Source organism: Apium graveolens, chromosome 7, assembly GCF_009905375.1.
Source record: "Apium graveolens cultivar Ventura chromosome 7, ASM990537v1, whole genome shotgun sequence".
Classification (NCBI taxonomy): Eukaryota; Viridiplantae; Streptophyta; class Magnoliopsida; order Apiales; family Apiaceae; genus Apium; species Apium graveolens.
This window is the reverse complement of record NC_133653.1, coordinates 206,745,092-206,770,504: the sequence shown is the minus strand read 5'-3', so window position 1 is coordinate 206,770,504 and position 25,413 is coordinate 206,745,092.

Here is a 25,413-nt window from a genome sequence, read left to right as displayed (position 1 = left end):
CAGGCATCCTCACAGAATGATTCAATTACCTGAACCTTTGCAATCTGAACACTAACATCCCTAGATGTTTTCCAGGCCTTGATTACCTCTTGCTCACTTTCTAACTGTGTAGAAAGAATTTCTACTTTCTTAACAGCTTCTGCTAGTTCACTCTCAACAGTCAAGCATTTAAGTTTTATCTTTTCAAGCTCAATTACCTGATCCTCTAACACAGCATTCCTATCACTTAAAAACACATTATTCTCCTTGATCCCAGTGTTTTCTTTTGCTAGTGATTTAAGGGAAACACGCAAATGATATAATTCATTGGTCATATCATTTGTGGCTTCATTGCATTCATGTTTAGAAAGCTGAGAGAGATCAGTAGTAATTACCTAGTTGCTTGATGAACTAGTTTCATTTTCATCAGAATTAGCCATCAGGGCTAGGTTGACATATTCCACATCATCATCTTCATTTACCCCATCTGCTGCCCAATCATCTAGAGTGAGAAAAGCTCTTTCCTTTTGTTTGAGCAAATTAAAATACTTCTTTTTGTAATCAACTTGCTCAAATTTCTTTTTCTCAGAATTTGGCTTCCTACACTCACTTGCAAAGTGTCCACTAATGCCACAGTTGTAACATTTGAACTTTGATTTGTCCACCATGTTTTTGTTTGGCTTAGTGAACTTTGTGTTTTTCCTGAACTTCATTTTTGCAAACCTCCTGGACAGAAAGGCCAAATGTTCTTCAATATCATCAGATTCATCCTGACTGGAATTGTCTTCATCCTCAGCAACTTGCTCTTTACCCTTGCTTGATTCTGATTTGCTTGTGCCAATTTTGAGACTTGGCATTGTCTTCTCCTCATTCCTGGCTTCCATCTTCTCACTGTCAGCTACAAGAGCAACTGTTCCTCCTTTTCTCTTTCCCTTTTCCAACAGCTCATCCTGCTCCATTTCAAGTTTATAAGTCTTCAGAATTCCATATAATCTTTCAAGTGTGAAGTTCTTATAATCTTGAGAATTTCTCAAAGAGACAGTCATAGGCTTCCATTCCTTTGGCAGAGACCTAAGAAATTTTAAGTTCGAATCCTTGACTTGGTACACTCTACCATACAGCTTCAATCCATTCAACAGTTTCTGAAACCTGTTGAAGGTATCATTTAATGATTCACCTTCTTCAAAGTGAAAATATTCATACTGTTGAATAAGAAGCTGCATCTTGTTCTCTCTGACCTGCTCAGTACCTTCACAGATGATTTGTACAGTATCCCAAACTTCCTTTGCAGTTTGGCTATTGATGACATTGTCAAACATATCTTGATCTAAGCCATTAAACAAAATGTTCATGGCTCTCTTATCCTTGCGGATTTCTTCCATGTCTTCAATAGTCCATTCTGCTTTTGGCTTGGGAATGGACTGTCCAACAGCAACTGTTGCAGTAGCAGCTGTGGCTACTTTGTGAGGGATGTGAGGACCATTTTCAATACAGTTGATGTAGCTTTCATCTTGAGAAAGAAGATGTAAATGCATCTTCACTTTCCAGTGATGATAATTATCCTTTTCCAGGACTGGGATCTTTATACCAATATCCTTCCTACTCATGATGGTAGCAGGAGGATTCTTCTGTGCACTCATGATGTTAGCAGAATAGATCTTTAAACTCTTTGTATGTTAAGAGCTTGCTCTGATACCAATTGTTATTCCCAGTGGACTAACAATGAGATTTACAGAAGGGGGGTTGAATGTAAATCTCAAAACATTTTCAAGTTTTGAGCAGTTTCTAAGGCTAAGTGTTTGAGTGATCAAATGTGTGTGAATTGCTTGAAGCTGATGCAGACAGATATATATTCAAACACAAATGTAATGAGCACAAAGAACTTAAAAACTTTTCTGGTGGATTTGTTGTTCCACCAGAGATGTGTTATTTCAGAAAATCTGTGATTCAAAGAATTAAATCACAGCTGCTTCCTAGTACAAACTAGATGATTTTCTCTTTTGATATTTCTAAACAGCTCAGGAAAATTCATGTCTAATTACTAGATGCTACTTGGTTTATATATCACCAAGTTTACAAGTGAAGACAAACTGTAAAATACAATTGAAAAGATTCTTCACATGTTTCTTCTTCATTTCTCTATCCAATGCAATCTAGGATAATCTGTAAATCTTTGAATACTTCCTTGTTTGCATCAGAATGGAAATGCTGCATTTTCTTGATTCCTCCTAGAGGCTTCCACATTCCAGTATGTCTCTGTCAACCCATGTGCCTCTGTCAGCTTGTGAATTGTCACTATCAACTGCTAATGAACTAAGCATCCGTTGAAGCTTTCATCCGTTGATGCCTTATCCGTTGAGGCTTTATCCGTTGAAGCTTTATCTGTTGATGCATTATCAGTTGAAGTCTTTATTCGTTGAAGCACTTATCCGTTGATGGATATTATCCGTTGAAGCATTAGAGACATCCGTTGAAGCTTTGTTTCTTATCCGTTGAAGGTCTTCAATATCCGTTGACACTTCTTCACTTATACAAAATTACAAGGCATGATATATTTACAATTAGCCCTCCTATTTGTACATCCATTAGTAGTCAACATGACTGATTATTTCCTAACAACATCTAAGAATTACAGCTTGAAACCAGAGAGTAAAATGTGCTACAATACTAAACTTATTGCTAAGTAAAGCTACTCCTTCAACGGATAGCCAAGATGGTCTTATCCGTTGAGGCTACAAACACTAGATTTCTACTTAAGTGTTTTGCTTAACTTATCATCAAACTAATACACATATTCCTAACACGAGGTGAGTAGAAGAATATTTGAAAAATACAATCTTGGAGTTGATCTTAAATAACTAAGGCAAATAGAGGAAGACTTCAACAAATCCATGAAGACAACAAATGTTGATATTTCTAATATTTCTCAAGTACTTTATGAAGATGATCCTTCTAATAGACCAACTAGAGGTATAGTTATAAGGGAAATCGGTCAGGCAGAAGATGAAAAATCTTTCAGATCATAAGTTATTGTAGTTGCTGACAAGAATCTTAAAGGAAAAGAGAAGACAAGAGAGAAGTTAAAAGATCTTAAAGCCTAAAGCCCAAGCTGTTTCATAAAAGAATTCAGTATCTAAGGAAACTAAATTTCAATTGTTGATAGATTTAATCTCTACAGTAGTACAAGCTCATGATACTGAAGAAAGATGTGAGAAGAAGATTTTGGCAAAGTTCTTCAAAGAAGGAAGATCTATGGAGCTGATGAAGCTGAATAAACAGAAGTTAACCTCTGATATTGCTCAAGTTAAGGAAGAAGGTGATTATTCAGAAAGAAGATTAAAGTCTGATATTCACTGAAGCCAAAATGAATATGCTTACTTGATTCCTGCATTTAGATAGTTTTGACATCATTAATTGGAACTTGTACATATTGACATCATGCACAAGTTGGGGGAGACTGTTAGATATAATTGATGATATCAAGAAGAAACTATCAGAAGTTCATATCAGAACTTATGTCGACGAATGAAGGTTATATCAACGGATGATGATGATATCAACAGATGGTAATATCGACGAATGATGATATCAACGGATGATAATGTCAACGGATGACGAAATTAGGACTTATCACATCAGTTGATCTTCGACAAGGAAAAAAAATCAGTAACTTAAGGCATTGAAGAAATTTTTATCTTAGAAGCATTATATAGGTTTTCAAGTTGTTGATAGAATAGGATTCCTTATACATTGGTAGTTGTGCTCTATAAAAGCATAGTTTAGGTTCATGCTATATGTATTACGATATTGTTATATCTTTCGCATAACCTAGCATCTCTCAAGGATTTTTGTTCATCCTTTCGAGAGAGTATGATTGTAATTAGTTTTTATCTGTTAATATATAAACCGTTGATTCTGTTGAAGCTTTGTCGATTTGACTGTATTAACTATGTTCACCCCCTCTACAGTTGATTAAGGACCTAAAAAGTTAATACTTATATAAAACTTTACAATGACTTATCGATAAGTCATAATAAAGCTTGTCGAGAAGTCCTTCGAGAAGTCAGATTAATGACTTATCGAGAACTCACTCGAGAAGTCTCAAAATGGCTTGTCGAGAAGCCAATTAGACTTATCAAGAACTCGGTTCTCTATATACTTTTGTTTTGTTTGATTCTGCCTTGTGCTAATTTCACATATTGAAAATGAAAATCAACATTTAGGCAGTTTTCTTAGAATTGAAAAATGCCAAGCTAAGTTTAAATTTTGGAAAAAAAATATACAGAGATTTCTGAAATATTTATAATTCATACTTCAGTTAATTTCTAACTAAATCAAATTAATTTTGATTTATAAAAAATTACTTTGCTGCAAAACACTTAGCTGAGTTCTTGCCTTTAGGATGAAGAATTTAACATTCCAATTTCACCAACAAGTCTGGTGAAAGTTGCTTCATCCAAAGGTTTTGTAAAAATATCAGCTAACTTTATTTTTGTTGGAACAAAAATTAGATCAATAGTACCATTAACATCATGTTCTCTAATAAAATGGTACCTTACATCAATGTGCTTTATTCTAGAATGATTAACTAGATTAGACACAATGGATATAGCACTAGTGTTGTCACACATGATAGGAATTTTGTTCAACACTAGACCATAATCCATTAGTTGATTTCAAATTTAAAGCACTTGAGCACAGCAACTTCCTGCAATAATATATTCAGCCTCTGCTATAGAAGTTGACACAGTTGATTGCTTCTTGCTATACCAGGAGAAACGTCTTTGTCCTAGAAATTAACAGCTTCCACTAGTACTCTTTCTGTCAACCCTGTATCCAGCAAAATCTGCATCTGTGTATCCAACAGCTTCAAAACATGTTCCCTTAGGATACCATAATCCCAAGTTTGGAGTCCCCTCTAGATATCTGAAAATTCTCTTTACATCCATCAAATGTGATTGTCGGGTCCAAAATGTACATACAGAGGGGGATGAATGTATGTTCTTTATTTTATAAAATTAATTACAGCGGAATATTGAAACTAAAATGAAATAAACACGCAAAGAGAATTCGGGTAAATATTCTTTTTATTCAAAAGTATAAATACCCGGAGGTTTGCTTACAACTTCAAATATAAAGATCCGAAGCAACAAATATAAAAAGAACCAAAGCAAAAAGCTATAAATCTAAGGTTCTTCTTATCACTCTAAAAATTAAAAGCTCATATCAAAAGGTACTAAATACAATCAAGAGAGCTTCAAATAATGAGTGTTACAAATTTGTAAGACTTTAATTGGTATGGAACAAATTGGACATGACATCCACTTGTCAAATCAAGCTTTTAAGAGAATGCTAAAAATCTTTTGCAAGAGTTTCGCCCTGTAGAAAATGGAGAGATGTAGATCTAATTTTCTATTGTTAATTATATATAATTGTAGGTTTTAGGAGAGAAGGAGACTACGTGGCTTATTTGTGTCCAAGTATTTTCAATTACACATCTTGCAAATTGTAACTTGCGACCTCACAAATCCAACTTGCGACTTGAATACTCTAACCTGCGACTTGAATAAATTGTAGAATACAAGGATAACATTTTCTGTTTACTTAATTCAACCTCCGACCCTTAGAAAATTACTTAACTTGCGACTCAGAAATACAACTTGCGACTCTTTTCCTTTTATTTGACAACCGGCGACCTCGCTTTTCTAATTCAAATAATCAAAACAATAATATGTGACTTGGACTTGCATTCTTTATTTTTTTTCTATTTTTTGTCAACAAAATCAGTACAATAGCTTTTCTTTGTATTGGAATAAAAGGTAAGCCAGGAGGGGAGTATGTGAAGCACGCGCAGAAAGAGACCAAGGGAATTAGGCGAGTGCAGGTGACGCGGCTTCCCTTAAAAACCTGAAACACAGACCTGCCAAATTGATGTTTCTTTGGTTTGTACTCGAATTCCACCTGGGTCCCACGAGCTGAGAGAATTAACCTGTTATTTTGTAGCTGGCATTTTCTTTCAACACAACAACACTTGATTCCCTTTGTTTGATTTGTTTATTATAAAAAGAAAATCGAATGCATTTATTTAACTTGCAGCTTCTAAAATCAATTTGTTAAATTAGAATAAAATAAAATAATTGTTGATTATAATTAAATAAATAAATGAATTTGATTTCATTTATTCATTTAAATAAAAAATCAAATTATTTTATTTATTCAAACTCAATTGTTGATGTAAAATTAAATAAATGAATGAATTGATTTTCATTTATTCATTTAATAAAAAATCAGTCACTTATTAAAAAATTCTTTTAAATCCTCGGGCTGTAGTCCTTTGAATCTTCAAGTCTTCTTATCTTCAGGTTTTCGTACCTTAAAATATTTTCAGACTCCTCGAGTACGAAAACCACTTAACAGTATTTCTAAAAATAATACTCCGTTTCCTTTCACGGATCACTGACGTCTAGTGCAAGGGTCTGGTTCACAAATGACTAGTTCCGCTCTCAGGCCATCGTATTATACTCGTATAAACCACTGTTAAGTCTTCTATCAAATATAACCAACTTCATTAAAAATCCTTGAGGTCTTCACACTGATCCAGATAACTGCTTCAAATGATTCCAACCTTATTCCTCCGATGCCTGAACAAATAAATGAACTTCATATGGATCACTGTTGACGTCTTCTTCACTGCAGCTAACAAAACCTTTTGTGTATATGCCCAATAAACAATCTGTACTGATTCTACTGAAACATAGATTATTTCGAAGTCCTTGTTCTATGTTGAGTTATCCAAATCAGTATTGTTGAGTTATACGTAGGGCTTCAATCTTTCTCAACAATCTCCCCCTATTTGACTGTTACCCCTGACGGTCAAATAATAATGGAGAAGCCTCGGTTTGGAGGATAACTCAACTAACCATAACCAAAATTTCTTCAATCAGCTTTCAACTTTCAATCCTGGACTTGGAAATAATACTATCTTATATCTACCGCATCTTCTACACACATTCAGCTCCAACAGAGAACAGATTTTTCTCTCCTTTATGTAGAGTTGTAGATAAATATGTCTTCCAAATATTCTCTTCAATAATCTTCAGATCTTCCCATAAAGCACATAGAAAACATTTTGGAACTTGTAATCGAAACTTAAAAATTTCTCCCCCTAAGATGAAGAATCCCTTCCTTAGTACAATAAAGTTAGAAATCCCTCTTCTTAGTTACAGAAAGACTATTAGTCCATAATCTCTTTATAATCTCTCCCCCTTAGTTGAGTAATCCTTCAAAATGTATTCATAGTGAAGCCTTATGATCAACCAACCAAGTGAAGAGACTATTTGGTAACCATTTCTCACAGTACAAGTGTGTGATTTCTGTATAGTGATCTCACATTGTGTTTCGTTCCACTCTACACTCATGTGTTTGTCACTCAGTCTCACAGTGTGTCACTCAATCAAAACTCCAAACATCCAAGTGTACCTGCAAGGAAATCCTTTTTATAGAAAAGTTGCCTTCCACCTTCAAGGATGGTAACTCTCTGTCAAGAGATTCAAAAATGTTCCTTCTGAAAGGGGAAATTAGGATTCCTTTAAGTGGCATAATTCCTGATATCCCTCAACTTCCATGAAGAAGTATACCTCATAAACTCGTTAGTTGATATTTGAGTCCTCATTTACAAGTTGCTATTTTGACTAAGTCAAAATCATTTCTAGAGTTGAATTCTGGGAAGATAACCAATGATCAACGATATGCCATTAGGGATCAAAGATTTCTTCTAAAGTATGTGAGGACTTATCAGAATAACCAACCAGGATCATGTGTTCTCATTCAAGATCAGAGATAAATAGCAAAAACATGATTCCAGATTCAATCATTTCCATTGACCTTGATATGGTTTAACAATGATTGCTGCATCAATACTTTCCTTGTGTGTGTGAATCTCACATGTGCATTGGAAATATTTTAATCAAGGGGTAGTGATTCTCATACAGATGCCCTGACAGATCAATACAGATCAATACTATACAGGAAAAAGATGGACATTTATTTAAGCTTATTAGACATGCATAAAGTAATCAGAATATAAGAAATATATCAGGATCAAATATCTAGAACAAAATATAAGCATAGCAAGATCATTATAGTTTGGTCCAAAAGATTATCAATCAAGTCATAAAATCAATCAATTATGCCAAGAGTACATTCAACAAGATTGTACCAATTGATTAGTCAAAATAAGACTGAACCAATTAAAAACTACTCCTCACATAAACATATCACAACTATTACTAGTTATGCTGCATATTAATTCTAGCACAAGATAAGCAGAGTTATTCTAGCTTAAAAATAGAATGAGAGTTACCAAGGGATCTGTTGTCAGAGTTACCTAGGGTCTGAAGCTCAAAAATCATACAGAATTACTCTATTAACATGATTTAATCACACATAATCTAATCAAAGTACTTATGCTAGTTGCACAAGATCTAAACCTATAAATCAGAGTTATGATAGAATCATAAAAGAGATTACAAGATCTTAAATCAGAGTGCAAATAAAAATGAGATGTGTGTGCGCGCCAAAATAACTACCAATATCATGAATATTTGCATCAGAGTAAACATGTAGTATGTAAACATTCAAACAACTCATATATTGCATCAAAAATTATAACTTACTTACCACTTGCATATAACATATAAAGCATGGTAATCATTTAGCTTCAAAACAAGTTTACAAACATGGATATATATAATAAATATAGATATGTAAACTTACTTTCCCCTCAAAGCATCAACATAGGGGTAGTAAAGTTTACCCGCACCAAATTACATTTGTCGATTTCCAATTAATTGGACAAATTCAACATGCTAAGTTCACTAATCAACTTATTGAAAGTAGCTTCATCTAGTGGCTTTGTGAAAATATCTGCAATTTGGTCCGTTGTGGTAACATAATGAAGTTCCACAATTCCATTCATTATATGCTCTCAAATGAAATGATACTTTATATCAATATGTTTGGTCCTTGAGTGTTGAACAAGATTGTTTGAGATTTCTATGGCACTTGCGTTATCACAGTAGATATGAATATTCTTCAAGTCAAATCCATAGACTTGGAGATGGTTTCTCATCCAAAGAATTTGAGAACAGCAGCTTCCAGCAACAATATATTCATCTTCAACAGTAGATGTAGAAACTGAATGCTGCTTTTTACTAAACCAAGAAACTAATCTTCTCCCAAGAAACTGACAGCTTCCTGAAGTACTCTTTCGATCCATCTTACAACCAGCATAATCAGAATATGTATAGCCAATGAGATCAAAGCCCGTATCTTTAGGATACCAGATACCTAGATTAGGTTTACCCTTCAGATATCTGAAAATGTTTTTGACGGCTATCAAATGAGATTCCCTCGGATCATCTTGGAACCGTGCACACAAGCATGTAGGAAACATAACATCTGGACAACTTGCAGTAAGGTAGAATAATGATCCAATCATGCCTCGATAATAAGTGATGTCCACCATCTTACCAGACTTGTCTTGATCAAGTTTTGTGGTAGTTGCCATCGGGGTCTTTGCAGGTGTTGAATTTTCCAACTGATATTTCTATAGAAGATCTCTGATGAACTTCGTTTGACAAATGAAGATAGCATCTGAATTCTTGACTCACTTGTAGTCCAAGGAAGTAGCTCAACTCACCCATCATACTCATCTCATACCTACTCTGCATAAGCTTAGCAAACCTTGTACAAAGTGCATCATTCGTAGACCCAAATATAATGTCGTCAACATAGACTTGTACAAAGTGCATCATTCATTTTTTATGGCACCTCTAGTGAAACTATTTTCAAGAAAAAATTCTGAGAGAGTGTCATACCATGTTCTCGGCGCTTACTTAGACCATAAAGAGTCTTGAAGAGAAAATAGACAAAATCTTCAAACACAGGATCTATGAAGCTAGGGGGTTGCTCCACATAGACCTCTTCTTCAAGCTCACCATTCAGGAAAGTACTTTTCACATCCATCTGATATACCTTGAAGTTTGAATATGCTGCAAATGCTAGAAACATCCTGATGGCTTCAAGTCTAGCAACTGGTGCAAAGGTTTCATCATAGTCAATCCCTTCTTCTGGAGAATATCCCTTAGCAACCAGTCTCGACTTGTTCCTTGTTATAATTCCATCTTCATCAAGCTTTTTTCTGAAAACCCATTTTGTTCCAATCACTGATTTGTCTTTAGGTCTAGGTACAAGCTTCCACACTTTTTTATTGTTTGAACTGATTGAGTTCCTCTTGCATAGCAATCACCCAATCAGGATCCTCAAGAGCTTCATCTACTTTATTTGGCTCCATTTGAGATAGAAACCCAGAATAAAAACATTCATTTTCTGTAGCTCTTATAGTCTTAACTCCAGTATCCTGATCACTAAGTATCAAGTTTCGAGGACGATCTTTACTACATACTCTATGTCTTGGTAGACTAGCCCTTGATGACTCGACATTTCCAGAATTGTGTCGATTCTGACTACCGGATCCTTGTTCTTCTCCTTGTTCTGCTCCCCCCGAGTTGTTGCCAGCTTGATCCCAGAATCTCAAGCTTGGGGACTAGTCCCTGAGATAGTGTGACTATCATTACTTGTCTCATGACCATTACCTTCAGAGTCTGTATCAGTATTATGATCAGCAAGATCATTGCCATTGTCATTATTTTCTGGAATAACTTCATGTTCATCTTGTCCATAAAAAAGATCTTCAACATCAAGATTATCACTATCATCTTCCTTCTGAATACTTGGGAGCTTGGCGTCATCAAAATTTACATTAAGGCTTTCCACAACCTTTTGATCACTAATCACATATACCCTGTAAGCCTTTGACTCCAGAGAATAGTCCAGAAAGATACCTTCTTCAGCTTTAGCATCAAAATTTCCAAGATGTTCATCGTCCTTAAGCACAAAGCACTTTCCTCCAAGCACGTGAAAGTATTTCACTGATGGTTTCTTGTTGGCCATTAACTCATAAGGGGTCTTCTCATACATCTTGTTGATTAGGGTTCTATTTTGAGTATAGCATGTAGTGTTAATTGCTTCAGCCCAAAAGTAGGAAGGAAGATTGGATTCATTAAGCATAGTCCTTGCAGCTTCAACCAATGTTCGATTCTTCCTCTCAACCACTCCATTCTGTTATGGAGTCCTAGGTATTGAAAATTGTCTTGAGATGCCCTTCTCGATACAGAAACCATTCAACTTTACATTTCTGAATTATGTTCAATTATCTGATCTAATTGTTCGCACAGTCACTCCAGCTTCCAACTCAATCTTGTTGATGTGATCAATAATCATCTCAAGTGCTTCATCCTTTGAATATAAGAATAACACCCACGTGTATCTGGAATAGTCATCAACAATCACTAAGCCATATTTCTTTCTTGACATAGACATGACATTGACAGGGCCAAACAAATCCATGTGAAGGAGTTATAATGGTTCAGTGATGTCACTCATTGTCTTCTTGTGTGATGCCCTCTTTGACTTTCCTTTCTCACATGCTTCACAAAGTCCATCAGGACTGAATTCTATCTCAGGAAAACCTCTCACCAATTCCCTCTTAAACAAAGAATTCAAGGTCTTAAATTTCAAGTGGGAGAGCTTATTATGCCATAACCAACTTTCATCTGGATAAGCTTTACTGTAGAAACACATTACTTGACCATCTGCAGAATTCCAGTCAGCTACGAACAAATCACCCTTTCTAACTATATTGAGAGGTAGCTTTTCATTCTTCTGATTAGAGATCAAACACTTCTCCTTCTTGAACAACACTTCACATCATTTGTCACAGAATTGACTGATATTGAGATGATTGTGCATAAGACCTTCAACCAGAGAGATTTCTTCAATGATGACGTTGCCAATTTCCAAACAGCCATATCCCGTAGTATAACCTTTGTTTTCATCTCCAAAAGTAACCACTGGACCAACTTTCTCAACCACTTTTGATAGCAGGGCTCTATCTCCAATCATATGCCTTGAACATCCACTGTCCAGAATCCACATGAACTTCTTCTGCTTAATGACCTGAAAATAAAGTGATTAAGTTTTATTTGGTACCCAAACTAAGTTGGTTCCAGAAGACTTAGAAGCATTTGAATATTTAATATCTTTCTTCACAGAATTAACAGGCTTAACATGCTTTGCTTTGTCATCGACTGATTCCTTGTCACTTGCAGAAGCACCAACAGATTTACTCTTGTGCTTGGTGACAGGTGCCACTTTCCTAGCTTTAGGAAGGCTTACAGTCTTTGACCTACCAGTGTTCTTACTAACATGCCTATCATGATCATGAGATGTACTATGTGAGTGTGTGGAATCAAGATAAGTGTTCATGAAAGATATTACACATGGCATGCAAACAGATTTATCACACTTAGAAAGTTTAGGCAAGTTAGGCATGTTATGCACATAAGCATTAAAATTGTCTACTTTAACCTTTCTACAAGAATGAGTAAGGTGACCAGTAGAACCATAATTATTACATAACTTCCTAGGGCCAATAGTTCATGTCCTGCCATTCTTGTTTTCATTTCTCTTAGTCTTGGAAATAAAACCTAGTGCGGCAAAAGATAAGTCAGAGTCACTAGAAATAAACATAGGTTTTTAGCCTTTTATCTCCTTGAGAGCTCGAGATCCTCAACAAGCATCTCATGATGAATATAAAGATTATCTTCATCAAAGGGCTCAACATTAGCTTTCTAAAATAGAGATTTTTTATCTTCTTTAAGAACATGAGGTGTATCAGGGGGACTAACCACTTTCTCTACAGGATCATTTTCAACTACTCGTTTCTTAGAAACTTTTCTAAGTTCGTCGTAGTCTAGACCTATCCCAACCTTTCCACCTGCTACTTAATCAGCTATGAGCTTCTTCACAAGATTTGTAGAATCAGTAAAAGCATGCAATTTAGTTTTTAATTCCGCATTCTTGTTCTTAAGTTCTTCCTTTATCTCAAGGTGCTTAGTAATCTTAAGCTCCAAATATCTATTGGTTTGCCTAAGGTTCTCAACACTGACCCTATCTAGAACTAACTTATCATTTTTATCTTTTACTTTATTTAGTTCTACTTTAAGGTCTTCGACATCAAGCAGAGTACATCTGAGTGTAGTACTAATGTTTCTATACACTTCTTTTATGACATCATGTTGTTCAATGCATTCCTTTATATTGTATCATGCCTTAAGATAGTGATGAGAAACAACATTTCTATATACTAGGACAGTCTTCCTGAAGTGTTCATTCTCACACAAGTTATCTGGAGGTAAAGCAATAATAGTTGGAAATGTTACATGAGAAGAAGAATCTGCCATCAATGCTAGATTTCCATATTGCTCTTCTTCACCATTAGTGTCATCCCAGCTCTTCCCTTCAGCTATGTAAGATTTCACTAGATACTTCCTTGAGCTACCTGAGTCCTTCTTCTGATAAGCTTTGCATTTATCCCTTGCTTGTTGGGGTTTCCTACATTCTGTGGCAAAGTGTCCAACCTCATCACAATTATAGCATCTGAACTTGCTTCTGTCTACCATCCCTGTCTTGTAACCTGATCCAGAAGATGAACTTGACCTCTGACCACGATTACTGCTTCCAGAACCCCTAAAGCCTTGTTTCCTTCTAAACCTGATTTTACTAAACATCCCTGCTAGGTTGGCCATAGTAGGATCTTCCATGTTTTGCAGCTCCTCAGTGGTGTAGTAGTCACTTGGATTACCAGAGAGGTTTCCATCATGCATCTCTGCTGCAAAGAGTGTTTTAGCTTTAGACTTAGGCTTTTCAGCAGTAATGTCAAGCTCTTTGATTCCACTAGCTACAAGAGCAGTTGTCTTGAGTAGTTCAATATTCTTGCTATCAACTGTACCACCACCATAGATGATCTTCCTTTATTCCTGCTCCATTTCATTAGTCTTCAGCTTACCATACAACTTCTCAAGTTTCATGGTTTCAAAGTCAACACGCTCACGAATAGATAAAGCCTTATTCTCCAAGTGGTGAGGTAGGACTAGCATAAACTTCCTGTTGACTTCTCTCCGAGGATAAGTCTTGCCATGAATATTCAATTCATTCAACAACTTGTTTAGTCTTTCAAAGACCTGAGTTATACTTTTCCAGGAAAGGACTTAAACGCCTCATATTGTGAAGTCAAGATATTCAGTCTGTTCTTCCTGACATCTTCGGTTCCTTCCATAAGCAATTCAATGGTTTGCCACATGTGCCTTGCACTCTCACAGACCATAATTTGGTGACTCATATCATCATCCATCGAATCCACCAAAATAAGGTGCAAGCCTTCATCCAGAGCTATCAGTTCTTTGTCATGAGCACTCCATTCTACTTTAGGACATAACAATCTCATATTAGGCAACTTCGGATGATCCTTCATCGGCACATGTCTTCCTTCTCTCAATACCTTCATATACTCTGGATTTGACGCTCGAATATATAATAACATTTTCTTTTTCCATTAATTTTATCTCGATTTATCGAACCGAGGAACCTTTGTGCTGCTAACTTTATGAGAACTCGTCTTTTCAGATCTAATAAATATTCGCAATATACCGACTCAAAATATGATAACCCAGTCAGTCAATAATACCAAACCAGTCAGGTCAAAATCAACAAATCCAAAATCAGATCTACACACCAGAAGCACTCACAGACTCCTTACAACAAAAATCAACAACAAAACTTGCTAATCTAATGGATCAGATCTGTATATCGATCAACAAGCTCTGATACCAATTATTGGGTCCAAATAGTACATACAGAGGGGGGTGAATGTATGTTCTTCATTTTCTAAAATTAATTGCAGCGGAATATTGAAACTAAAATGAAATAAACACACAAAGAGATTCTGGATAAATATTCTTTTTATTCAAACGTATAAATACCCGGAAGTTTGCTTAAAACTTCAAATACAAAGATCTGAAGCAACAAACATAAAAAGAACCAAAACAATAAGCTATAAATCTAAAGTTCTTCTTATCACTCCAAAAATTAAAAGCTCCTATGCAAAGTTATTAAATACAATCAAGAGAATTTCAAATAATGAGTGTTACAAATTTGTAAGACTTTAATTGGTGTGGAAAAATTGGACATGACCTCCCCTTGTCAAATCAAGCTTTTAAGAGAATGTTGAAAATCTTTTGCAAGAGTTTCGCACTGTTGAAAATGGAGAGATGTGTTGGATTTTAAACGCAGCGGGGTCATGGTAAAACACTTTTACACATACAAAATCCAAATAAAAGCATACAGATCATGAATAAAAATTCGAGGGATCGAATCTAACCTTTAAAAATAATTCGGAGACAACGATCAGAGATCCTTAGCAGTTGCTCCTCAAGTGTGAAGCACTCCACCGGTATCCACCAAGAAAACGATGTTAAGGAGGAGGAAGGAGGTGGAGAGAATTGGGTTTTCCAAACTTTTTGGGTTTTCAGGTTTCGAGGTTAGAATAAAATTAGGGTCTATAATAGTGTATTTATAGGCAAAATTTTCAGCTGAAATTTTCCCATAAATATTATTTTTATTATTATTATCCCATTTATTATTCTCATTAATAATTAAAACACCTTTTAATCATTAATCCTTTTTCTAAACACTTTAGAAATAATTCTCTCTCTTGATTTAATTTCCAAAAATTAAATCCTTTAATTAATAATATTAAGACTTTTCATAATTAATTTATAATCAATTAAATCTCATTTAATCAATTATTAAATTTGCCAATTAATTATTTAATTCATAAATAAATAATTATTAGCCATTATTAATTAATTCATCCACCATTAAATCATTCTCTTTTTATGGTGTGACCCTGTAGGTTCAATATTAAGCTGGTAGTAGAAATAAATAATAATAAAACTATTTTATCATTATTTATATAAATTCTCTAATTTATTAAATATGATTAATTAATTAATCACATTTATTCTACATCGTGAGTGATGCTTCTCAACATATCGCGACTATCCGGATAATATGAATTCACTGCTTAGAATACCAAGAACCTGTCAGTGAATAGTTACCGTACAATAAACTCCTTCTACCCTACAATGTCCCGATTAAATACTAGGCATGGATCTCGTGTCAAGCCTATCTAATTTAATCACTTGCTTTCCATTTACTATGCTTAGTTCTATGCAAATTAGAAACTCCTTTCTAATTTCATTCACTCTGGCCAGAGATTCCTGAACTAGCATAAGTGGATCAGCCTTGAACATTCGCTTCCTTCACTGGAAGGGGTAGATCCTTTATTGATCATACACTATCTTCGTGTACAAATTCCTATACCCAGAAGAGCCCTAATAATTGTCCCTGGAGACTAAGAACTAAACCAAAGCATAGTTTAGTGTACACAAGATGACTATGATGACCTCAAGTCTAAGGATACTTGTACAACTATCACTATGTGAACAACTGCTGACACGTGAGTGAACTCCATCAGTTGTTCAGCTGTGCGAGTCATGTTCAGTGAACTTATTCCATAATAAGCACCTATATACTAGCTATAGTGTCACCACACAAATGTCTATGAGAACAGACATCCTTCATAATGAAGCAAGCATAGTATGTACCGATCTCTTCGGATTATTAATTACCAGTTAGTAATCCTACGACCAGGAACTATTTAAGTTTAGAGTTATCATCTTTTTAGGTCTCACTATTATGATCTCATCATAATCCATAAAAAGCTTTACTCTAAACTATGGTATATCTTATTTAAACACTTAAATAGATAGAGCCCGTAATAAAAACAAAACAAGTCTTTTATTAAAATCAATGAAATCAAAATAGATTATATAAAAAGTTATTCCTAAATCCTAATACATGATTGGACTTAGGACATATTCCTTTCAAGATGTAGATCTAATTTGTTGTTGTTGATTATCTAAAATTGTAGGCTGTAGGAGAGAAGGAGACTTCGTGGCTGATTTGTGTCCAAGCATTTTGAATTGCACAGCTTGCAAATTGTAACTTGCGACCTCACAAATCCAACTTGTGACTTGAATACTCTAACCTGTGACTTGAATAAATTGTTGAATACAAGTACAATATTTTCTTTTTAACTAATTCAACCTGCAACCCTTAGAAAATTACTTAACTTGCGACTCGAAAATACAACTTGCGACTTGAATAAACTCTGTTAACTTGCGACTCATTTCCTTTTATTTGACAACTGGCGACACCGCTTTTCTAATTCAAATAACCAAAACAATAACCTGCAACTTGGACTTGCATTTATTATTTTTTTTCTATTTTTTGTCAACAAAATCAATACAATAGCTTTGCTTTGTATTCGAATAAAAGGTAAGCAATGAGGGGAGTATGTGAAGCACGCGTTGAAAGAGACCAAGGGAATTAGGCGAGTACGGGTCACGCGGCTTCCCTTTGCGTTTGAAAAACTATAACACCCCCAAATCCGGGGTCGATCCGGGTTGTCACGAGTTCCATTTCCCTTAATAATACTCAATCTTAATAAATAATCGATTACTCTGTACTGCGACCCCACAATAAACACACACACCACAAGTTATAGTCTCAGAGATGAATATCCAAAAATAATCACAAGTCGTTTTATTCCACAATTATATGCCAATACACCTTAAAAGAGTTTCCGAATAAATTTACATTTCTTTGCCATTATTACAATTCATAAATATACATAAATCTGGTACATCAAAAGTTGGAGTCTAGCCTATTGGTAGTTCCTACCTCAGCTACAGCGACATCAATACCTATAGGAAACTGCGGAACCTTTCCTATCCGCTCGCGAATTGGGAGCTTAGTCCTGTTCATCTTTTCTATCTGTTGTTGTGTGATGAAAGAAGAAAGCAAGGGTGAGCAGCAAGCCCACCAAAATAATATGTATAATGATTAACAATATATGAGCCTTCTCATAGTACTCATGAAAGTCTTGGTCAAAAGAAATGAACCAAGTTTGATATCTTAATGCGATGAAGTCGCAAAATATTCAGTATATATACATATATACTTTTCAAAATCTTGGAAGTCCTCTTCCATGCATAATATACACAGAGTTCCAGTTTATAAATGTATAAAAATATCGTTGCAAGGTGATCTCATATGTCTAACCTTGTCTCAACATTTTTCTGAAAATCTTTGTCATGCATAAGATAATCATTTACTAGATATAAGTTTAAAAGATGAAGTTACAAGATACTCCAATATACTTATATCTTTTCCAAATACTACTTGAACTATCACCGTTCAAGTTATAATTAGTTTTAAAAGTTCATCACGTAGATGAGACTACAAGACCAGATTTGAATAGATTAAATCTTTAAAATATCATCAAAATAAAATGAAGTTACGAGATACTTCATTTGATGCAAACATCATTTTGAAAACTTGACCCTGCCAACACTCAACAATCGCCCAATCGTAGCCTTTCTATCGAAGTGCTCTGGGTAGTGTTGCAGAATTATCCAATTGGATGATGAACTCATTACGGGAGTTTGCCGCGCCAGGAAGACCACTTATGATGATCAGTCGTAGTAGTGCAACCCCACCATTTTCTACATGTAGAGGAGAACCTGTCGGATTTACTTGTCAACCGAACACTGAACTCCTAAGGAATGGACCGCCTTAGCGGAACTTCCAGGCCATTTGGGCCAATATAATAAGGCTGGGCCGGCGCCACTCGACCACTTACGCCACTCCTAGTTCAGATGAAATCCATGACTCTGAAACGCAAAGCTCGTTCCCCCTTTCCCCAAGTAGAAACTTGTTGATACGGCTCCACCAAGAAGTCGTATCTAGTTGGAAAGGAGAACTCACCGATATTTCCCAGGCGATGCCTGTTAATGGATTAACTTGTTCCAAGAATTTTACTTCCCGAGTGTTGGGTAAGTAATCAATTCATTTAACAAAACAACAACCTTGTTGCGAATATAAAACACACCACAGAGCCGGATCCCTCAGGTTTTGAGCGAGTATTTAAATCCCCTTCGAAAGGTGGATCTTAAATATAAAAATGAGTTTTGGGATCCGCTCTAACTTTTAAAAATCATTTTGAAGACTCGCAAAACATTTTTAAGAATGTTTGGAGTGATGCTGATTTAACAAAATAAATCAGTCCCAATATATTAGAAAATATCTGAATATTATTATTTAAATAATATTTCCATAAAGAATAATCTTTATAAAAATAATTGAAGTAGAAGTTTTGAAACTTATACTTGAAATAAATATTAAATATCCAAAGATATACCTATACGAAAGTACTATCTTTATTTGAATAATCAAAAGTGAGTTTGATTATCGACACCTTATTCTTTAATAAAATAAAGAATATATCTCAGCAAATAATCGGAGTCATAGATCCTCAAATGAATATTCAAATAATATTCAATAAATAAAATAAGCTGAGTCATAAGCCCTCGAATGAATATTCGAAATAATATTCAATAAATAAATAAGTTGAGTCATAAGCCCTCGAATGAATATTCGAAATAATATTCAATACATAAATAAGCTGAGTCATAAGCCCTCGAATGAATATTCGAAATAATATTCAATAAATAAATATAAAGGAGTCATAAGTCCTCGAATGAATATTATAAATAATATTCATTAAATAAAATAAAGGAGTCATACATCCTCAAATGAATATCCAAGTAATATTCAATAAATAATATAAAGGAGTCATAAGTCCTCGAATGAATATTCAAGATAATATTCATTAATAAAATCAAGTTATCGAATAAACCTTATTCGATTAATAGTTTTGAAAACTATAACCATATATATATATAAATATATATATATATAATCTACTCGGGATCCTCGACTCCCGGTTTTAGAAAATGTTTTCACCTTTGGGTCCCTATACTAAGGGTATATGCAAATTACCGCTATTCTCTAGCATATGTATTATCAACTGAACCAACATATATATATGGAAAGAATACGAAACAGGCATGCATATATATACCATATCAGCATGCTTCAATATATCGCAAAATTTGCTAATTAACCAACATGCATATATCACAAGATAATGCATATACATATATACATCACAACAACAGTATAACGGGTAGAAAACTTGCCTGAGCGACTGGGGGTTACGAATGGCTCGGGACGAGTCTGGTAACCTATAAACAACAAGTAAGTTGGAATTAAACCAAAGTCACTTGTAAATCTATACTCTAACCAACTCAGACTCTAACGCTCGTTTTGCGCTTACTGATTCTCTTAAGTCACTCGAGTACCCTCTGCTCCACCATTTTTTAATAATTTAACCATTACGAGTTTTAAGGCGATTCCTTCGCGAGTGTCTTACCAACTGCCTATTACACCTTACATAAATGTTTCATACTTCAATTAGTCATTTAAGGTCTTTAACCTATGTTTCAAAGTAAGGCGAGGGGTAAGGGTTCGTTCGCGAAATATCGTTACTTAAAACGGCCGTTTCTCCTAAACCGTTAGTCGAAATCAAACGAACCATATATCAAAACGAAGCTCGTAACATGAACTATCTAAACATGGCAATGGTCAAAACCTAGCAGGGAGTTCTCGGGTCCTAATGTTATGAACAAAAGCAGTCTAAAGTAAATCGGACATTACGACGGCTATGTTTACGCGATTTCCCAAATTTTTACCATTCCAAATCATATCAATCCAACTACCAATCAACAACAACTCAAGATACACATCAATGCTACTGATTTCAGTCATAATAAGCTCAAGGATCTCAATCCAATCATATATTATAACATCTCCAAATTCAACTAAACTACTTAACAATTAAGCTCGAATCATGCTTATCATTCAAATTACTACTCATCCATCCAAACCATCTCCAAACTTCAACATTCAAACTTATTACTAAAGGGTGTGAAGATTTATACCTTCCTTGGGAGGTGTTAAGTTGCTAGGAAGCCTTAGGGAGCCTCCTACAAACTTGATCTTTCCAAAGAAATCAAGAACACAAAGTTAGGCTTTGAAGTTTCTAAAAGTCCGATTTAAAGAACTGTAAAAATGAGGGTCTTACCTTGCTTATTTGGAAGAGACTTGTGAACAAGAGTTGTAGGATATCTCAATACCTTTCCAACGAGCTATAGAACAAAACATTTGAGTGAGTATTGAAGGAGATATGGCAGTTTGAAGTTGCTGGGTTTGTTTTAGCCGAGAGCTTTCTTCTTGAAATGGGAAAGTCAACTTCTAATTTTTGTGTTTTATGATATTTGCTTGGTTGCTTCTCCTTTTTGGCCTTGTAAAATGTTTTAGCTTTTTACCATGGTAAATTTTACATGGCCCAAAATCAACCAACAAAACAAAACCCCTTGTCATGCTTATGTCATCTTGCACATGTCATAATGCTTCCACTTGTCCACACCTTGTTGGTTTGATGACATCATCATCCCTAACCTCCTTGATTAACTCCTAATTGCTTGCCTAATGACCGCTGATCTGTTATACGGTTTGCTTAACTTTCGTTTTCGTTTATCGTTTGAGGGATCATACCCGGGATCTTATTACTTAGGTTTCTTTAACCTTTCTCAATACATTATATTCCTTTCATGATCCTCTCTTATAATCCTTGAATTTAAATCCTTTTTATTCTGTTACCTTATACTCAATTCTTTCTGTATCTGGTAGATTTTCGGGAAAAATCAAAGTGTTCGGAATTGGATTATGACGATCTTTACATACACTTATATACCATATAGAGTACTAATAAAATCTCAGAATATCCATAACAGAACCCCTACATAGTGTGGCATGAAAAGTTTTCTCATTCAGCAAAAACACTATTCATAAGGGTTTCAAAAATTTCCAAAAATTGGGGTTATTACAAAAACCCAAAACACAGACGTGCCAAATTGATGTTTCTTTGGTTTGTACTTGAATTCCACCTGGGTCCCACGAGCTGAGAGAATTAACCTGTTATTTTGTAGCTACCATTTTCTTTCAACACAACAACACTTGATTCCTTTTGTTTGATTTTTTTATTATAAATAAGAAAATCGAATGCATTTGTTTTGCTGGAAGCTTCTAAAATCAATTTGTTAAATTAGAATAAAATAAAAATAATTGTTGATTTTAAATTAAATAAACAAAAGAATTTGATTTCATTTATTCATTTAAATAAAAAATCAAATTATTTTATTTATTCAAACTCAATTGTTGATTAAAATTAAATAAATAAATGAATTGACTTTCATTTATTCATTTAATAAAAAATCAGTCATTGATTAAAAAATTCTTTTAAATCCCCGGGCTATAGTCCTTTTAATCTTCAAGCCTTCTTATCTCCGGGTTTTCGTACCTCAAAATATTTTCAGACTCCTCGAGTACAAAAACCACTTAACAGTATTTCTAAAAATAATACTCCATATCCTTTCACGGATCACTAATGTCTAGTGCAAGGGTCTGATTCATAGACGACAAGTTCCGCTCTTAGGCCTTCGTATTATATCCATATAAATCACTGTTAAGTCTTCTATCAAATATAACGAACTTCACTAGGAATTCTTGAGGTCTTCACACTGATCTTGATAGCTTCTTCGAATGACTCCAACATTATTCCTCCGATGCCTGAACATATTAATGAACTTCATACGGATCATTGTTGACGTCTTCTTTACTGCAGCTAACAAAACCTTTTGCGTATATGCCCAATAAACAATCTGTACTAATTCTAGTGGAACATAGATTATTTTGAAGTCCTTGTTCTATGTTAGAGTTATCCAAACCAGTATTGTTGAGTTATACATAGAGCTTCAATCTTGCTCAACAGTGATTCTCTTGGATTGGCTTGAAATCTTGTACACAGACATGTTGCAAACATGATGTCTGGTCTACTTGCAGTTAAGTACAACAAAGATCCAATTATTCCTCTATATCTTAATATATCTACACTTTTTCCCTTTTTATCTTCATCTAACTTTGTAGCTGTAGACATAGGTGTTGATGCAGGTGAACAATCAACCATACCAAACTTCTTCAATAAATCTTTGACATACTTAGTTTGGCTGATGAAGATTCCATCAGTTCTTTGACTGACTTGAAGTCCAAGAAAGTAACTTAGTTCCCCCATCATATGCATTTCATATTCACTCTGCATAAGCTTAGAAAATCTTTAGCATAACTTTTCATTAGTAGATCCAAAAATAATATCATCCACATATATCTGAATTAGGATCATATCACCACCATGCTGCTTGTAAAAGAGTGTCTTGTCTATTGTTCCTCTAGTGAATCCATGCTTCAGTAGAAATTCTGACAATGTATCATACCAGGCTCTAGGTGCTTATTTTAGTCCATAGAGAGCCTTGAGTAACTTGTATAAAAAATCTGGAAATTCTGGATCTTCAAAGCTAGGTGGCTGTTGCACATTAACCTCTTCTTCCAACTCACCATTAAGAAATGCACACTATACATCCATTTGATACACATTAAAGTTTGAGTGTGCAGCAAATGCAAGAAAGATTCTTATTGCTTCAAGTCTTGAAACTAAAGCAAAAGTTTCATCATAGTCAATTCCTTCTTCCTGTGAGTATCCTTTTGCAACTAAACTTACTTTGTTTCTTGTTACAATCCCATTTTTATCCATTTTGTTCCCGAACACCCACTTTGTTCCAATTACACTTCTATTCTTTAGTGCAGGATCCAATTCCCAAATTGTGTTTCTTTCAAACTGATTTAGCTCCTCTTGCATAACAGATATCCAATTAGGATCAAGTAGAGCTTCTTCAGTTTCTTTGGCTCAACTTGTGAAAGAAAATATGCATGTAGACATTCATTTGTAGTTGCACTTCTTGTCCTCACTCCAGAAATTGGATCATCAATTATTGCTTCTCTTATGTGACTTTTATCCCAGTTTCTGGTATGAGTTTGTTGACTTTTATTTTCTGTATTTTCTTCACCATGGTCATGATTTGTAGAACTTGCTCATCTTTTTCCCCTGAGTTTGTGCTATCAAATTTAGGTATATGAGATGAGCTTTCATTCTCATGATTCACTTGTTCATTAGACTCTTCATCCATTCTGTAATTTGTGTTAACTTCAGCTTCATCCTCAGAATCACTATCAATCTTGAGATTTTCAAATTTCAGGGTCCTAGCTTCAGTATTATCAAGGCATTCCAAGCCTGGACACTTCTCATCATCAAAAGTGATATCTGTGCTTTCCATAATTTTCTTCGGTTCAATCACATAGACTTTGTATGCAGTTCTCTCCAATGAATATCCCTGAAAATTGCCTCAAAAACTTTAGAGTCAAATTTTCCCACATATTCAGAGTTGTCCTTTAGAACATAAAACTTGCTTCCAAACACATGAAGATGCTTCACATTAGGCTTCTTTCTTGATAAGATTGAGCAGGGTGATTTTCCAAGATTCTTGTTGATGAGATATCTATTTTCAGTGTAACAAGCAGTATTGACAAATTCTTCCCAAAAACTAGTTGGCAAATTTGCATCTTGCAGCATTGTGCAAGCAGCCTCTACTAGTGTTCTGTTCTTTCTATCAATTACCCCATTTTGCTGAGGTGTTCTAGCAGCTGAGAATTCCTGAAAAATGCCCTTGTCTTTACAGAATTCAATTAAGGTTGCATTCCTGAATTCTGTGCCATTGTCACTCCTCAATCTATTCACACATTCCTGATCTTCAGCCTGTTTTTCAATCTTCTTGACGTGTTCAATTATGATGTGTGTAGTTTCATTTTTTGAGTGCATAAATTCTACCCATGTGTATCTTGAGGAGTCATCCACCATCACAAGTGCATACCTCTTTATTGAAATTGATAAGACATTAACTGGTCCTAATAAATTCATGTGAATAAGTTACAAATGTGCACTTATGGAATTCACAATTTTACTCTTGTGACTTGATCTCTTCATTTTTCCCTTTTGACAAACATCACAAACTTCATCTTGAGAAAACTCCAGGTTTGGCATATCTCTCACTAACTCCTTTTTGACTAGAGTGTTTATTGCTTAGAAATTTAAATGGGAAAGCTTTTTATGCCACATCTTGCTTTGCTCTATAGAAGTCTTGGTGTAAAAACAACAGATTCCAACCTCATTTGCTGAGTCCAAGTTTGCAACAAATAGGCTTCCCTTTCTTGCTCCTTTGAGAGCAACTTCACCAGTCTTTTTGCTGGTAAAAGTGCATTCATCTTTGTCAAATGATACCTAGAATCCTTTGTCTGCAAATTGACTAATAATGAGAAGATTTACTTCAAGACCAGCTACCAGTGCTACATCTTCAATGACAATATTTCCAGAAATAATCTTGCTATATCCTATTGTGAACCATTTGCTGTTGTCTCCAAAGTTTACTAATGGGCTAGCCTTCTCCTCAAATTGTGATAGTAGGGCCATATCACCTGTCATATATCTCGAGCATCCAC